This window comes from Schistocerca serialis, chromosome 2 (genome assembly GCF_023864345.2).
Source record: "Schistocerca serialis cubense isolate TAMUIC-IGC-003099 chromosome 2, iqSchSeri2.2, whole genome shotgun sequence".
Classification (NCBI taxonomy): Eukaryota; Metazoa; Arthropoda; class Insecta; order Orthoptera; family Acrididae; genus Schistocerca; species Schistocerca serialis.
The window spans coordinates 580,005,776-580,021,732 of record NC_064639.1 but is presented as its reverse complement, the minus strand read 5'-3'; positions in this window follow the sequence as shown (position 1 = coordinate 580,021,732).

The following is a 15,957-nucleotide window of genomic DNA, read 5'->3' as shown; positions in this document are numbered from 1 at the left end:
GGACTGGGCGGTTTTTTTAGGTTAGAGGGTCTCAGGGAACCACTGAAGGGACATCCGTCAAAAAGTGGACAGGTAAAACGCAGTAAGGTAGTTGTAGAAACGATTGGTATTGTAGTTGTAAATTGGCGTAGCTGCGTTGGGAAAGAACCAGAGCTCCAAGCCCTAATAGAAAGCACTGAAGCTCAAATAGTTGTAGGCACAGAGAGCTGGGCTAAAGCAGGGAATAAGTTCAGCCGAAATTTTTTCAAACGGTATAATAACATTCAGAAAGGATAGATTAAATACATTTGATGGTGGAGTATTTGTTGCCGTCAGAGGTAGTTTGACTTGTAGTGAAATTGAAGTAGATAGTTCGTGTGAAATAGTATGGGTGGAGGTTATACTTGACAATCGGATTAAACTATTAATTGGATCGTTTTGCCGACCCCCGACTCAGAAGATGTAGTTGCTGAACAGTTCAAAGAATACTTGAGTCTCATTTCAAACAAGTACCCCGCTTATACAATTATAGTCGGTGGTGACTTTAATCTACGCCCGATATGCTGGAAAAATTATACGTTTAAAGCCGGCGGTAGGCATAAAACGTCATCCGAAATTGTACTGAATGTTTTCTCAGAAAATTGTTTTGAACAATTAGTTCATGAGCCCACTCGAAGCGTAAATGGTTGCGAAAGCATACTTGAACTCTTAGCAACAAATAATCCTGGACAAATAATACTGTGACGAATACAGGGATTAGCGACCACAAGGCAGTTGCTGCTAGGCTGAATACTGTAACACCTACAACCATCAAAAATAAAAGCAAAGTATATCTATTTAAAAAAGCCGATAAAAATGCTCTTAACGCCTTTTTAAGAGACAGTCTTCTCTCCTTCCAATCTGATCATGTAAGCATAGAAAAGTTGTGGAATAATTTATAGAAAAGTTGTGGAATAATTTCAAAGAGATACACTACTGGCCATTAAAATTGCTACACCAAGAAGAAATGCAGATGATAATCGGGTATTCATTGGACAAATATATTATACTAGAACTGACATGTGATTACATTTTCACCCAATTTGGCTGCATAGACCCTGAGAAATCAGTACCCAGAACAACCGCGTCTGGCCGTAATAACTGTCGCGATACGCCTGGGCATTGAGGGAGGAGGGAGGAGATCAGTGTTTAACGTCCCGTCGACAACGAGGTCATTAGAGACGGAGCGCAAGCTCGGGTGAGGAAAGGATGGGGAAGGAAATCGGCCGTGCCCTTTCAAAGGAACCATCCCGGCATTTGCCTGAAGCGATTTAGGGAAATGACGGAAAACGTAAATCAGGATGGCCGGAGACGAGATTGAACCGTCGTTCTCCCGAATGTGTGTCCAGTGTGCTAACCACTGCGCCACCTCGCTCGGTTGCCTGGGCATTGAGTCAAACAGAGCTTGGATGGCGTGTACAGGTACAGCTGCCCATGCAGCTTCAACATGACTGGCGTATTGTGACGAGCCAGTTGCTCGGCAACCATTGACCAGACGTTTTCAGTTGGTGAGGGATCTGGAGAACGTGCTGGCCAGGGCAGCAGTCGAACATTTTCTGTATCCAGAAAGGTCCTGCAACATGCGGTCGTGCATTATCCTGCTGAAATGTAGGGTTTCGCAGGGATCGAATGAAGGGTAGAGCCACGGGTCGTAATACACCTGAAATGTAACGTGCACGGTTCAAAGTGCCGCCATTGCGAACAAGAAGTGACCGAGACGTGTAACCAATGGCACCCCATACCATCACGCCGGGTGATACGCCATTATGGCGATGACGAATACACAATTCAAATGTGCGGTCACCGCGATGTCGCCAAACACGGACGCGACCATCATGGTGCTGTAAACAGAACCTGGATTCATCCGAAAAAATGACGTTTTGCCATTCGTGCACCCAGGTTCGTCGTTGAGTACACCATCGCAGGCGCTCCTGTCTGTGATGCAGCGTCAAGGGTAACCGCAGCCATGGTCTCCGAGTTGATAGTCCATGCTGCTGCAAACGTCGTCGAACTGTTCGTGCAGATGGTTGTCTTGCAAACGTCCCCATCTGTTGACTCAGGGATCGAGACGTGGCTGCACGATCCGTTACAGCCATGCGGATAAGATGCCTGTCATCTCGACTGCTAGTGATTCGAGGCCGTTGGGATCCAGCACTGCGTTCCGTATTACCCTCCTGAACCCACCGATTCCATATTCTGCTAACCGTCATTGGATCTCGACCAACACGAGCAGCAATGTCGGGATACCATAAGCGCAATCGCAATAGGCTACAATCCGACCTTTATCAAAGTCGGAAACGTGATGGTACGCATTTCTCCTCCTTATACGAGGCATCACAACAACGTTTCACCAGGCAACGCCGGTCAACTACTGTTTGTGTGTGAGAAATCGGTTGGAAACTTTCCTCATGTCAGCACGTTGTAGGTGTCGCCACCGGCGCCAACCTTGTGTGACTCTGAATAGCTAATCATTTGCATATCACAGCATCTTCTTCCTGTCGGTTAATTTTCGCGTCTGTAGCCCGTCATCTTCGTGGTGTAGCAATTTTAATATCCAGCATTGTAGTATCGACACAGTTGAGAGATATATACCACATAAATTAATAAGTGATGGTACTGATCACCCGTGGTACACAAAACGGGTCAGATCGTTGTTGCAGAAGCAACGAAAAAAGCATTCAAATTTAAAAGAACACAAAATCCCAAAGATTGGCGAAGTTTTACAGTACTTCGAAATACGGAGCGTACGTCAATGCGAGATGCTTTTAATAATTTCCACAACAAAATTCTGTCTCGAAATCTGGCAGAAAACCCAAAGAGATTCTGGTCATACATAAAGCACAACAGTGGCAAGACGCAATCAATACCTTCACTGCGCGATAACAACGGTAAAGTTACTGATGTGAGTGCCACTGAATCAGAGTTATTAAACACGGTTTTCCGAAACTCCTTCACCAAAGAAGACGAAGTAAATATTACTGAATTCAAATCAAGAACAACTGCCAAGATGAGAAACATAGAAGTAGACACCCTCGGAGTAACGAAGCAACTTAAATCACTTAATAAAGGCAAGGCCTCTAGTTCTGATTATATACCAGTCAGGTTCCTCTCAGAGTATGCTGACAAAATATCTCCACTTTTAGCAATTATATACAACCCCTCGCTCACAGAAAGATTCGTACCTAAAGACTGGAAAATTGCTCAAGTCACACCAATACCCAAAAAGGGAAGTAGGGGTAATCCGCTGAATTACAGACCTACGTCACTAACGTCGATTTGCAGTAGGGTTTTGGAACCTATACTGTATTCGAACATTATGAAATACCTCGAAGAAAGCACGTAGTCAGCACGGTTTCAGACAATATCGTTCTTGCGCAACACAACTAGCTCTTTATACTCATGAAGTAATAAGTGCTCTCGACTGGGGATGTCAAATTGATTCCATATTTTTAGATTTTCAGAAGGCTTTTGACACCGTTCCTCACAAGCGTCTTCTAACCAAACTGCGTGCCTACGGAGTATCGCATCAGTTTTGCGATTGGATTCGTGATTTCCTGTCAGGAAGGTCACAGTTCGTAGTAATACACGGAAAGACATCCAGTGAAACAGAAGTAATACCCGGCGTTCCCCAAGGAAGTGTTATAGTCCCTCTATTGTTCCTGATCTATATTAACGACGTAGGAGACAATCTGAGTAGCTGTCTTAGATTGTTTGCAGATGATGCTGTCATTTACCGTCTTGTAAAGTAATCAGATGATCAAAACGACTTGCAAAATGATTTAGATAAGACATCTGTATGGTGCGAAAAGTGGCAATTGACCCTGAATAAGGAAAAGTGTGAAGTTACTCACATGAGTACTAAAAGAAATCAGCTAAATTTCGATTACGCGATAAGGCACACAAATCTGAAGGCTGTAAATTCACCTAATACTTAGGGATTATGATTACAAATAACCTAAATTGGAACGATCACATAGATAATATTGTGGGTAGAGCCAACCAAAGGCCAGTTCTTTAAGCCTCAACTTGCATGCACAGTTCTTAACTCTACCTAGTTTCTAAGTAAATATATCTCCATAAGATCTCAACACTCCTACCAGTTCTGACTTCTGCTGCTTCTTTTACCTTCTCAGTAACAAGTTGATCAAAATCCCTATTAGTTGTATCATCACTTGACAAATTATCATCATCTATATAGTCCTTTTCTACCTCAATGTCCAAACCATATATTTTATTAGCAAATATGTCACCAACTCATAAGCGTAACATACTATAACCGGAAAAATGTGCATCGGTGTTAGAAAAATTTACACTGAACTTTACTCTGTCGAATGTTACATTGTTTTTCAATATCCAATTCCTTCCCTATCAATATTTCCTCATTCAAATCACTGGCCAACCAAACATGTTTGTTCAAAACATGAAATGTGATTAAAGCTTGTTTGTTTACAACTTTATTAAACCTACCTGTAGCATTACAGGAAATTCATTGTACTTAGAGATCAGCTTAGCTCCATCCTCTTATTTACCTCAGAATGCTGTGTTCTAATGTCCTGGAATCCACACAAAATACCACTAATGTCGATTGGAACAAGTTGACTCTCCTGTGCTTCACCACTGGCCCATTCATGATCAATTACTTCAGCATAAACCATACCATCCAGCTCTTCTAAGTTAAGTACATCACCTTGAGCTTCAACCACTAAATCATTAATGCTGACACCACTCACCTGGGCTTCACACACTTCCACCACTACTGACTAAAGATAAGGTTCCCCCTATTCGTCACAATTAGCTACAAAAGTCTTCTGCTCAGGGTACATTAAATTAACAGTACCGACGTAATCACTGTCAACATCTACCTCTGCCACAGAACATTCAGAGTTAAACAAATTTACTATAACAATTATAACTTCCTAAAACTTACTTTCAAAATTAGTTGCTTTAACACGATAGTCACACACACACTCATCATCATACTCCTCTTGATGTGAATTTGTTATTGTCTGGTCATGAAAGTTATTTCCCTCCTCCACCTAATAGGCACCAAGTGAAGGTATTAAGAGTTTTCTTGGTTCTGGTTACGATGGCTTCTGTTTTGACTATTGCCATTACCTTTCCTATTATTATTATTACTGTTATTATAAGTATTATGGTTCCTTCTGTTACCATTCTGACTATCTCACTAATTGTGTTGAGTAGACACCCCCCCCCCCCCATTATGACTGTTGTTTCTGTTGTAAGGTGAGTTATTAACACTGTCCTCTTTCTCAAAAGCTTTGTCAAGTTTATGAGCAAGATTTTAAAAATTCTCTGATGAATCGTCAGGTTCCCAAACAAGGCCCTAATGAGCTCTCGCTGGTAGACGTGATTAACCTTATCGTTTACCGTTTGAATTTAAAGGGTAGTCGACTCACGTAGTTGACTTAGTTTTGAAAGGGAGTTTCCTACTTGTTCCTGCTTAATCTAAATTTTCCTTTTGATTGTTTTAACAGTGTCATTTAGGTTAACAAGACTCTTTTTAGGTCATTGGTTTGAAAAATAAAGCATTCTTTAAATCATTATTCTCACTTTTAAACTTGTAATCCAAAAGTTGAGATAATCTTCCTAATAAACCTGAGTCCTTTTCATTTGGAGATAATCCTAAGAAATGTGAGGCTTCAGATGACTGTTGCAGGTTTGGTGTGATTGCGGCCGTTGAGTATATGAAACCTCTCCAGTTGTATCAAAAATTTCCGTGTTTGCCATATCTGAAGATAATATTGGGCACAAAACACGAAAGTAAACCTACCTAACCAGATTGTCGTCACACGAAAACTCACAATTATTCTGCCTATCAACAGTCATAAGACAAAAGAAAGTTGGAAGAGTGATAGTCTGACGAGAAGTAATTTAAAATTTAAAAATTGTATTCATACCAAATATGGTCCAACAATGAGTTGCCACACCACACTTTCCGTCTCATCTCAACTCTTGTCCGTTAATCGATTATCACAATTACACTCTGAAATATAGTGCAAATATTAGCACACAGACTTACACTTATCGCAGCTCAGCGACACTATATTAAAATGCCGCTCTTAACTGTGAGAGGAGGGAAGCATTCACTGTTACTGTCCAACTATAGTCAGAATTAGAGAAACTTAATATTCTATTTTTAACCCAGCGTCAGAGGTAATTAAAATGCTTGCCTCCTCTTACATGCAAGGGTGGCATTTTAAATTGCAGGACATATTTCTCACACATAGATGAAGAAATTATTTTATATGAACATGGATCTGGAAACGCTTTGTTTCCATGTTACAACTTATTTTCTCCAACTCATTAACCATGGCAAACACACACGAACAACGCATCAGCATACCATATGCAACTCTTTTTCACAGGATATGTTCCATATGCTCACTGTGAGCATTGATACACGATGTAACCAGGCATCATTGTGAATCTTGGGTGCGCTGATTTTTCCCGTGAGTATTGCATATGGCATCTCAACCTTCCATAATATGGGCACAGAGACTGAACATCTTGAACTGGGGATCCATACACAGGAGCTTTCAAATGCCCCACAAATAAAAGTCCTTTGGGTTTAGGTCCAGAGAGCATAGAGGCCGGGCAGTTGGTCCATCTGTAACCTATCCATCTCTCGCTGGATCTGTTGTTTAGAAACCGACAGACATTAACACTAAACTGAGAAGGCGATCCATCATGTATGAAGTACATGTCTTGTCGCAAGGCTAAAGGCACATCTGCCAACAGATCAGGCAAAACATTCTCTACAAACTACAAGGGGCGTTTGAAAGTACGTGCAAAAATAAAAACTACTTACATGTTTGGGGTGAACTTTTTTATTTTTCGACCTAATCTTCTTTTAGACTTATACACTTCGCCCAATGTTGTTCTAATTTGTTGATCCCTTCCGAATAATAGGAATTGTCGAAGTCTGCAAAACAGTTGCTGCAATGACCTACTCGTTTGAATAAAATCTTTGTCCCACCAGCCATTTCTTCAAATTGGGGAACAAATAGTATTCTGAGGGAGTCAAGTCTGGAGAGTAGGGGGATGCGAAACGAGTTGGAATCCTGTTTCCATTAATTTGGCGACCACAGTTGATGAGGTGTGTGCTGGTGCATTGTTGTGATGGAAAAGGACTTTTTGCGGTCCAGTCGCCGGCGTTTTTCTTGCAGTTCGGTTTTCTAACGGTCCAATAACGATGAATAATATGCACATGTAATAGTTTTACCCTTTTCCAGATAGTCTATGAGGATTATCCCTTCCGAATCTCAAAAGACAGTCGCCATAGCCTCTCTGGCTGAAGGAATGGTCTTCGCCTTTTTGGTGCAGATTATTCCTTGGTAACCCATTCTTTAGATTGTTGTTTGGTCTCAGGAGTATAACAATGTATCCATGTTTCATCCACAATGACGAAACGACGCTTAAAGTCCTGCAGATGATTAGATTAGATTAGATTAGAGATTAGATTAATACTAGTTCCATGGATCATGAATACGATATTTCGTAATGATGTGGAACGAGTCGAATTTTCCAATACATGACATAATTAGGTTAATTTAACAACATACTTAAGTTAATATAACTACTTTTTTTGTTTTTTTTTTATTTTTTTTTATTTTTTTAAATTTTTTTTAATATTTTTTTTCTTAATTTATATCTAAAAATTCCTCTATGGAGTAGAAGGAGTTGTCATTCAGAAATTCTTTTAATTTCTTCTTAAATACTTGTTGGTTATCTGTCAGACTTTTGATACTATTTGGTAAGTGACCAAAGACTTTAGTGCCAGTATAATTCACCCCTTTCTTTGCCAAAGTTAGATTTAATCTTGAATAGTGAAGATCGTCCTTTCTCCTAGTATTGTAGTTGTGCACACTGCTATTACTTTTGAATTGGGTTTGGTTGTTAATAACAAATTTCATAAGAGAGTATATATACTGAGAAGCTACTGTGAATATCCCTAGATCCTTAAATAAATGTCTGCAGGATGATCTTGGGTGGACTCCAGCTATTATTCTGATTACACGCTTCTGTGCAATAAATACTTTATTCCTCAGTGATGAATTACCCCAAAATATGATGCCATATGAAAGCAATGAGTGAAAATATGCGTAGTAAGCTAATTTACTAAGATGTTTATCACCAAAATTTGCAATGACCCTTATTGCATAAGTAGCTGAACTCAAACGTTTCAGCAGATCATCAATGTGTTTCTTCCAATTTAATCTCTCATCAATGGACATACCTAAAAATTTGGAATATTCTACCTTAGCTATATGCTCCTGATTAAGGTCTATATTTATTAATGGCGTCATACCATTCACTGTACGGAACTGTATGTACTGTGTCTTATCAAAATTCAGTGAGAGTCCGTTTACAAGGAGCCACTTAGTAATTTTCTGAAAGACAGTATTGACAATTTCATCAGTTAATTCTTGTTTCTCAGGTGTGATTACTATACTTGTATCATCAGCAAAGAGAACTAACTTTGCCTCTTCATGAATATAGAATGGCAAGTCATTAATATATAATAAGAACAACAAAGGACCCAAGACTGACCCTTGTGGAACCCCATTCTTGATAGTTCCCCAGTTTGAGGAATGTGCTGATCTTTGCATGATACGAGAACTACTTATTTCAACTTTCTGCACTCTTCCAGTTAGGTACGAATTAAACCATTTATGCACTGTCCCACTCATGCCACAATACTTGAGCTTGTCTAGCAGAATTTCATGATTTACACAATCAAAAGCCTTTGAGAGATCACGAAAAATTCCAATGGGAGGTGTTCGGTTATTCAGATCATTCAAAATTTGACTGGTGAAAGCATATATGGCATTTTCTGTTGAAAAACCTTTCTGGAAACCAAACTGACATTTTGTTAGTATTTCATTTTTACAGATATGTGAAGCTACTCTTGAATACATTACTTTCTCAAAAATTTTGGATAAAGCTGTTAGAAGGGAGATTGGACGGTAATTGTTGACATCAGATCTATCCCCCTTTTTATGCAAAGGTATAACAATAGCATATTTCAGTCTATCAGGGAAAATGCCCTGTTCCAGAGAGCTATTATACAGGTGGCTGAGAATCTTACTTATCTGTTGAGAACAAGCTTTTAGTATTTTGCTGGAAATGCCATCAATTCCATGTGAGTTTTTGCTTTTAAGCAAGTTTATTATTTTCCTAATTTCAGAGAGAGAAGTGGGTGAGATTTCAATTGTATCAAATTGCATAGGTATGGCCTCTTCCATTAACAGCCTAGCATCTTCTAATGAACACCTGGATCCTACTATATCCACAACATTTAGAAAATGATTATTAAAAATATTTTCAATTTCTGACTTTTTGTTCGTAAAGTTTTCATTCAATTTGATGGTAATACTGTCTTCCTCTGCTCTTGGTTGACCTGTTTCTCTTTTAATAATATTCCAAATTGCTTTAATTTTATTATCAGAGTTGCTGATTTCAGACATGATACACATACTCCTGGATTTTTTAATAACTTTTGTTAATATAACACAGTAGTTTTTATAATTTTTGATAGTTTCTGGGTCACTACTCTTTCTTGCTGTCAGATACATTTCCCTTTTCCGGTTACAAGATATTTTTATACCCTTAGTAAGCCATGGTTTGTTACAAGGTTTCTTACGAGTATATTTAACTATTTTCTTGGGGAAGCAGTTTTCAAATGCATTTACAAAAATGTCATGAAATAAATTATATTTTAAATTGGCATCAGGTTCACGGTACACCTCATCCCAGTCTAACTGCTGTAGGCTTTCCCTGAAATTTGCAATTGTTAAATCATTGACTGAACGTACTACTTTGGAGGACTGTTTAGTATTGCTGAATGGAGCTATGTCATATATTGTAACCAGCTGTGCACCATGATCAGAAAGACCATTCTCAACAGGCTGAGCATTTATCTGGTTAAACTTATCTTGGTCTATAAAGAAGTTATCTATCAGTGAGCTGCTATCCTTTACCACCCGAGTAGGAAAATCAATAACGGGTGTCAAATTGAAAGAACCAAGTAATACTTCAAGGTCATTTTTCCTATTACCCTCTTTCAGAGAATCTACATTGAAGTCCCCACAAATAATAATTTGCTTCCCCCTGTCTGACAGATAGCACAACAAGGAGTCCAAATTTTTCAGAAATAGATGAAAATTTCCTGATGGGGACCTATATACAGTTACAATTATAAATGTGCCTTTATTTAATTTAAGCTCACAGGCACATGCTTCTATATGTTTCTCTACACAAACCTTTTTTGTTTCTATACTTTTTGCACAATGATAACTTTTGACATATATGGCAACTCCTCCTTTCTCCATATTTTCTCTCATTACATGTGCAGAGAGCTTATAACCACTTACATTTACCTTATCCATATCAGTAACAATGTGATGCTCAGACAGGCATAGTATATCTATTTCATTCTCAGCTTCTAAATCTTCTTATTCTTTAAACTCCCAATATTTTGATGAAATATACTTACATTATTTTTAATTATACTTTTATGAGAACCTTTCCTTATTCTAACATTTGCAGTACTCTCCTGTCTGAGTTTCTCATTGTGCTTAGGCCTAGTTCCTATACCAGTGGTCACATGGTGTTCAGAGAGGCAGATTATGTCAACTGGGTTGGGTGACTTTAATTCATCATTGGAATTACCTAGGACTGAGATACAACTTGGTGGAGATAAAATTTCTGGTGATTGGTGAAAATTTATAATTGATAGCTGTGATTGGTGATCCAATGCGCTAGAATTGTGCTGTTTAATTTCTTTCCTAAACTGAAGATTTGTTTCAATCCTGACCTCTCGTAGAACTTGACATCTTTCTGTCTTACCTATCCTAAAAAAGGTGCTGCTCCAACACCTGTAACCACTGGTATTTTACCATTCATGGCAGTGCCTCCCCCCCTTAAATTTCCTGCTATTACCCCAGCCAGTTTCCCCTTCCCTTTCCTGTTGAGATGTAGGCCGTGCCTGGTATAGTCCCACCTACTGAGATAATCGACAGGAACCACACCAATATGAGCCCCCGCACCCGATCCAAGCAGCCGTTCCAACTCCAAATTAACTCTCCCAACAGAAGAGTTCAAATGAGGCCGGTCATGGCGTCTCAGGACAGATACAAATTCAACATTGGTGTGTCTCGATGCTGACGCAATCTTTACCAGGTCACACTCTATACTGTACCCAGGATCTCTGTCGATGCTGTTCCCTGGCCCTCCCACAATAACCATGGTGTCTTCCCTGGTAAATCCTTTACAGAGTGAACCTAAATCCTCTGTCACCTGATCCAGACTAGCACTTGGATTGAAAAAATTTGTGACCTGGTATTCTGGTCCTAATTCCTCCTGCAGAAGTTGGCCTACACCTCTGGCATGAGAACTGCCTAACAACAAAACTTTCTTCCTTTTCGATGACTTTCCTACATTCTTTTTCAATTTCCTATTGAAAGTTTGTTGTGTCCTGTCTACACCTACCTCTGCTTGAGGCTCATCAGTTTCTAACTGAAGCAACAGGTCAAACTTATTTTTGACATTCACCACAAAACTGTCAGACTTAGTTCTAGGCCTGTTCCTTCTGCTACCTGTTGCCACTTCCCACCTCTCTTTGCTCTTCTCCCTCCTTAACCTGTCCAGATCTTCCCTAGCCTGATCTAGCTCAGCCTGAAGGGCAGCAATTTTCCCCTCCTGTTCCACTATCTTCCTATCTCTGCTGCAAATCCTGCATAACCACTGATGAGCCTGATCCACTTTCCCAACACCCACGCCACTGCAGTCCCCCCAGTGAAAAAAACTACTGCATCCATCACACCAAACCCCAGAACTAACAATTCTACGGCAAGTCAGGCACTTCTCACTCATGGCAAAAATAATACTTTAGCTAGAATAAATCAATTAAATTACCGAAAATCAAAAAAGACGTTACAAGAATTAAGCCTATTCACAAATGTATATAAGCAAGTTTCTGATTTAAAATTCCGCTGTTTTTCTGAGATCTGTATTAAAACAACGAAGGTATACGCTATTTATTATATATTTCACTCGATGGAATGAAAAAAGGACAATTAAACGAGATACTTTAACTTTGATTCTCCAAAAACGTTACGATAATTAGGCCTATAAACAAATGTATATAGGCAAGTTTCTGATATAAAGTTACGCTGTTTTTCTGAAATCTGTATTAAAACAATGAAGTTATACGCTATTTACGGTAGTTTACTTATTTGTTACCGAGAAACTAGTTAAATTACCGTGAAACAAGAAACAAACACGTTTACAAAATTTAAGCCTAAGCGCGACTTCGCGAAGTTACGATCTTTTCGTGTTTTCTGAAAAAATACGCAAAGAAAAGTCAAACCTTTAACGGCAAGACTAAACGATACACTAATGCACGTATTTAATTTGTTGTCGGCGTTAAACTAAATTATATTCCTGTCTAAATCACTTAACTTTCGGGAAATGGTTTCTGGAGTCACTTACTCGGCGGCCATCTTGGAACAGCTTCCTGAACAGCTGCAAACCATCCTTGCAACACTTCACACGATTCCGTTTTTGATCAAGCTTGAGCAATCACAGAACCCATCTTGCAGATAGCTTTCTCATGTCCAAATGTTTATGCAAAATGTAAGGTACCCGTTCATTCGTGATACCCACAGCACTAAACAGTCACCAACAATTCTGGCTGACATAGACAGAAAATTTTTGTTGATGACTGACTGTGGACAACATAGCCAACGCCACTAAGAGCGCACGTTTCCCGTGATTCTAACGTTCTTTTCATGTATGTTTCCAATGATTAATGAGCTGGAGAAAATGGATTGTAACATGGAAACAAACAATGTCTATTCAGAGCCTTTTTCATATAACGTAATTTCTTCATGTACATGTCAACAGTGCACCCTGAAATTTGTGCCATAATTTTTTATTTTGTGCAAGCTACCTCATGGTGTGTGGTAGAGAGTAATCTACATCTGCACCTGTACTCTTTGTACATAGTATGTATGTATACTCTTCATCTATGTATATATGTATACTCTGCATATACAGTTCTTAGGGCAGCAGTTGACAACTGCCTTCAATAGTCTGTCAGTTCAGTTTGTTCAGAATCTCTGGGACACGCTTCCAAGGGTCAAGAAAACATCTGACCGTTCGTGATGTCCTTCTCTGTATATGTTCAGTATCCCCTGTTAGTCCTATTTGATATGGGTCCCACACGCTTGACCAATAACATCGAATGGATTCCACAAGTGATTAGTAGGCAGTATTCTTAGTAGACTGATTGCCTTTCCTCAGTATTCTACCAATAAGCCATAATCTGTCACCTGCTGTACCCACGACTGAGCCCATGTGAGCATTCCACTTCTTATTTCCATAAAGTATTACATCTAGGTATTTATACGAGTTAGGGTTATGAGCAAAACAAAAATGATGTTTAAATGAATACGCCTTCTCTGATTTATTAGGGGGTTTCAGGGGTTGCCAGACACTGAAATCGAATGTTTTTGATGGGCCAGTTTTTTACCTTCCATGGTCTGGACCTGGACCGCTGTCTGCCAGTTTCCCACTACTGGTCTAGGGTGTCATTTATTTTCATGGCAGGACGCCTTTCGTTGTCATCCGCAGCACCATTACAGCACAGTGGTACGTCGAATATATTCTACGCCCTGTTTTTGTTGTCATTCATAGCAAGCCATCCTGGGCTTACATTTGAGCAAGATAATGACTATCTACACACGGCGAGACCTCTATCGATAGTCTTCGTACTTGGAAAACCCTACACCATAAGATCCAACGGTGATGACGAGCAGGTGAGGTCTTCTTGCAAGTCCAAAGTAGCACAAGTCCAAGAAGCTCTGTGACTGCACAATACCTTCAAGGCACCCTACCAGTCCATCGACACACTAAGAAAAGACCATGAGCTCTGCATTGCTTGCATGTATAAAATCTTGGTCATAACAACCACTATGTTAATCAGCGTACTGTCTTTCAATCTGACGATCATCCACAGTATGTAATATCTATACAATTTAAACAAATACATTAAGTGATCATAAGTAAATTTATGATTTCATCTTACAATGTTAACTCTAAATTTAGTGGTAACAATTTGTTTTATTAGTTTGTTCACCATATTCAGAGCTTCAGATAAAGTTAGTCAACAAAATGTCTTTAGACACTTTGGCGCTGGAGTCTTACATTAGTCAAATGACAATATTATGTATATAAAATTATCACTAAATAAAAATATGAATTGACTGGATAATAGGATTGGACATTCATGCTGGCAATAATCAGTTTTGCACCTATGGAGAAATCTTGGCTTAGGGACCCTTTTGATGTTATTCAGTAACGATTTATGACCTTTCCTTATTTGTTTTACAATAATAGAAACTTGTTCATTCCATAGCTCACCTCAAGAGCTTTAAAATGGTGCGTCATAGGCATAAGTCAGATGTCTGCATCATCAATAGCGGATTTTATAAACAGTTATAATATCAAGTGTTAATGACTTTGTTAACACCAGTCTTATAAAAGTGACAATAATTTTAGTGAGTTTATTTCACTATCGTTTTCGTATTCTCAGTGAATGTATCAGGCTTTCATTTTATACATTCAGTCACTTCGCCATCTTACATTCTCAACAGGCAGTCCATTCGAGTTGCCTTGCATTCATGATTTCCATGTCGCTGACTCACTGTTATCTGCCGTCTGGCCCCCGACCTGTGCCAATCCTTGCTATGACTTTCGGCCCTTTGTCCAGAGTCCAGCCTGACTCACTTTGCTCGAACACACTATAGCAACATGGCAGCTACAAATGGATGAACGAAATGCTCAGTATTCATATACCCCATAGTGGACTTGCCACTTGTAATGTCACTGCATGTTCCCACATTTCTCTAGAAAACAAAATCATGTTCCCAGAGGTTTGATTCCACTAGCCTTTCATTTCCTCTGTACATAATTCTTGACAGTGCCTTACAACTGTAACTCATCAAACTGAAAGGTCTGCAATATTCAAATTTGTCAGGGAATTAGTACAGTGTTCTCGAAATCGGAGAGTATTTCAACTGTCTCTTGTAGCTTGCATACCAGCAGGAATTCCTTTGTCATTATAGATTCCGCAAGGATCTCAACAATTCTGAGGGATTATCATCTACGTAGGAGGCCTTACTTTGACTTAGATCTTTCAGTGGCAATATCGTACTTCCCATCTCTTCATCTGCTTCCTCTTCCCTTTCCATGTTATTGTTTCCTATTCGTTTCCTTTGTATGGCCCTTCTATGTATTTCCTCAATCTTTCACCATTGCTTTCTTTGCTTAGTACTTGTTGCCATCTGAGCTCTTGATATTCATGTTGTTACTTTTCTTTTCTCTGTAATTTTCCGGTAGGCCATGTCTATCTTTCTCAGTGTCACACATATCTTTACAGTTTTGCATTTCTCGTCTAGCCAATTCTGCTTTTCAGGTTTGCTCTTCCTGTTGATTCTGTTGTTTTAGACATCTGGATTTCCTTTTATCTGTTTCACCTGCTATGTTTTTATGTTTTCCGTTTCTATCAGTTGATCTCAATATGTCATGTATTATTGAGGGTTTGTACTGGGCCTTGGCCTTTTCCCTGTTTGATGCTCAACTGTCTTCACTATATTGTCTCTCAAAGCTACACCTTCGTTTTCTGCCGCCAAGCGAGGTACACAGTGGCTAGCACACCTCAAGATCAAAACTGGCCATCTAGATTTAGGTTTTTCGTGATTTCCCTAGCTGCCTAATGCAATGCTGGGACTGTTCCTTTCAAAGGGCAAAGCTGCTTTCCTTCCCCTTTCTCCTCTAAATCCAAACTTGTGTTCTTTCTCTAATATCAAATGAACATCAAACACTACTGTTCCTTCCTTTCTTCATTTTTTTCTT